This window comes from Elgaria multicarinata, chromosome 20 (assembly GCF_023053635.1).
Source record: "Elgaria multicarinata webbii isolate HBS135686 ecotype San Diego chromosome 20, rElgMul1.1.pri, whole genome shotgun sequence".
Classification (NCBI taxonomy): Eukaryota; Metazoa; Chordata; class Lepidosauria; order Squamata; family Anguidae; genus Elgaria; species Elgaria multicarinata.
In genome coordinates, this window is record NC_086190.1 from 17,638,932 (window position 1) to 17,642,408 (window position 3,477).

The window sequence follows — 3,477 nt, forward strand, 5'->3', positions numbered from 1 at the left end:
ATGGGGAGGAGAGGCACAGAAGCCTACGCACGCACACAGTCCGATCCCTCCGCCCACCGCCCTTTTTTTCAACTCCCTGTTAGAAAAACCTGACGCTGCCTCATAGCCACGCCCTTTTTAAAGACAAACCCCGCCCCCGTGGAGCTGGTGCTTCTTGGTGCCCGCTTCTAAGATGGCGGCGGTGGGATCATGTGTTTTATGTTCCCTTCCCAAATATGGAAGTTCCCTCACTTCCTTCCTGTTCTGGTTAATATCGTTGCCTGGATACCATCATAACACTTGGCTATTACACACACACACACAAACAAACAAACACACACACATTCTCATAATGACATAAACAACTACAATATTAATATGTGCCAATTATTCAATTATTATCATCAATCCCAAGAAAAAATAGACCATGTAACACAGCCTTCCTCAACCTGGGGCGCTCCAGATGTGTTGGACTGCATCTCCCAGAATGCCCCAGCCAGCTGGCTGGGGCATTCTGGGAGTTGTAGTCCAACACATCTGGAGCGCCCCAGGTTGAGGAAGGCTGATAACAGGAGGATATAAAATTCTGGCAGTATATGAACAGACACAATATAGCTGCAAAAATAATTCACCAACAACTGGCCATCAGATTCAACCTCATCAAACAACCTACACCCTACTATCCGTACTCACCCGAAACATTCTTAAAATATACGGGGACAGAACTATTCATACAGACAAGCCAATACTTTGCAATCGACCAGACATCACAGTTATAGACAAAAAAAGAAAACACATGTACGTCATCGACATAGCAATACTGAATGACAAAAAATGTTGTAGGAAAGGAAGAGGAAAAGAAAGAAAAATATACACCACTGGCTATGGAAGTTAACTATGGCAACAGGGAAAAGTCACAATTATTCGGTTAGTGTCATCAGTCACTGGCATCACATAATAATAAAAAAGTACAGTAAACTTTCAGAAGCTGGAACTACCAAAATACATCAAGAAAGCACTCATACTTGAAACATGCTCAATAGTCAGGAAATTTCTGAATCAGTAAAATGCGATTTGGCAAAGCCTGTCATGTCTGTCTAGAAAAACCGCCATAAGTGAGAAAAGAGCGATAGTAATAATAATAAATGTTCCAATGATGTTGTAATAATAAGGGAACATTATATTCTCTTCTCCACACACATAAACACTTCTTCATAATCACATAAACACACTAATATTAATATATGACTGGTATTCAATAATAATAATAATAATAATAATAATAATAAATGTACCAGTGAAATAATAGTAGTAGTAATGCTGTACTAATATATTACAATATAATAGTAATAATAATACATAACAGGAACTCTTTTGTTTCTGACTCCCTAAATTGTGGTCCTTTAGAGTTGAGACTTTGGTTGTTTTAAACTGTCTTTAAAGACTAGTGATAAATCGTGATTTTGTGACTATACGACATCAAGCCAGCTTTGTTTAGTTCTTTATTTGCAATATTTATAAACACAGCTTCTCATTTGAAACAAATCTTGAAACAGTGTATAGAAGAAGAAAAACAAAAGAATTGTAACTTACACAGTATTTGTAACTTACACCGTTGCAAACCCAGGCTGCTGCTGCAATACTCCACAGTATGCACACGTGATTATCAAAACGCAGGCAGACTGTAGAAGAATTACGTAATGGCGTAGCTGGATATATTTCGCGTGAACTGATTTCGTGTTGAAATCTTTGCACCGTCAAAACAGACGCTGCGGCACAAACATAACCCACGTTCCCCAACACGCCACAGGCAAAGGTCAATCTGGTTCAACTGCACCTGCAATATTCTCCACACCCTTTTAAATCTGCTCTTTCTCTCTGTGTGTGGCTGCTACGTATTTCTTGCGGCTCTGGTTTTCCTTTTACTGTTGCCCTTTAGGGTACAATCCTATGCATGTTGAAACAGGAAAAAAAAGGTCCTCTAACTCCCAGCATGACTTTCTTCTGTCTAAAAACATGCACTCTTAGCTTGTTTTTGCTTATAGGCATCTTGAGTGTGCCTTTGACATAGAATGGAGGATTGTAAATATTTATTTATTTTATTTCTTATCTCGCTCCTCAGCGAGGGAGGGCTTGCTTTTGCCCAGCTGATTTCATAGAATCATAGAATAGCAGAGTTGGAAGGGGCCTCTAAGGCCATCAAGTCCAACCCCCTGCTTTGCCCAGGAATATCTAGGTTTAGTCATTTCTGTGGCCGTAGCTAGACCTAAGGTTTATCCCAGGATCACCCAGGGTTCGCCCCTGCCTGAGCACTGGATCCCCTGTGTGTCACCTAGATGAACAGGTTTGACCCATGGACGGTCCAGGGATAAACCTTACGTCTAGCTATGGCCTGTCATGTTGAAGACCTAGAGGAACAATAACAATGAAATAAGAACATCAGAAGTGCCCTGATGCTGGATCAGACCGAGGGTCCATCTAGTCCAGCACTCTGTTCACAAAGTGGCCACGCAGCCATTGGCCAGGGATGAACAAGCAGGACATGGTGCAACAGCACCCTCCCGTCCATGTTCCCCAGCAACTGGTGCACACAGGCCTCAAATACTGGAGGTAGCACATAACCATCAGGGCTAGTAGCCATGGATAGCCTTTGCCTCCAGAAATGTATCCAACCCCTTTCAAAGCCATCCAAATTGGTGCCCTTCGCCACATCTTGTGGTAGTGAGTTCCATAATTTGACTATGCCCTGTGTGAAGAAGTACTTCCTTTTATTTGTCCTGGATCACCCACCAATCAGTTTCATGGGATGACCCTGGGTTCTAGTATTTTGAGAGAGGGAGAACAAGGTCTCCCTATCCACATTCTCCATACCACCCCAGGTAACACCACCACCCATTTGCCTGGTCGCCTATGGATGATTTCCCCTCTGCCACAAGCGAGTAAGCATTTACAAACCTGCTGAATAGCATCTGCTACTGGGCTCTTCTTTTTTCATTGGTTTTTCTAGCTGCTTTTAGTCTGGCTGGGGAAGATGGGCCAGGCTAGCGGGGATGATGGGTAAGACGACTGGAGTGCACCAGTTCTGGAAATGAAAACACATTCATGTCCACTTGGCTCTGGGGAATAGTTTCGGGGGCTAGGGCTCTATGACCCTTCCGGTCCCACTAAAAAATGCTCCATTTACAGCTACCTAAAGAAGCAAAATTGCCATCATTTGGGGCACAAAATTCCAGCCCAGCTGCTTCTGTGACTCCATGCGTCTTCCTCCTGTTACACAGCTTCCTCCCCCACCCCACCCCACCCGATTTAATGGTGGATCAAGGCCAAAACGGCTCATGACTGCCACCTTCTGGAGGGGGGGAACTCACAACTAATTCTTACGAGCTGGCATAGATGCCAGTAGCTTCAACAGATCTGCATCGCACTTCTAAGAATGGCGTTTCTAAGGTCTGTGAATGTGGAGAATAAACTCCAATGAAAAACCTTGAAGCTCCGGAG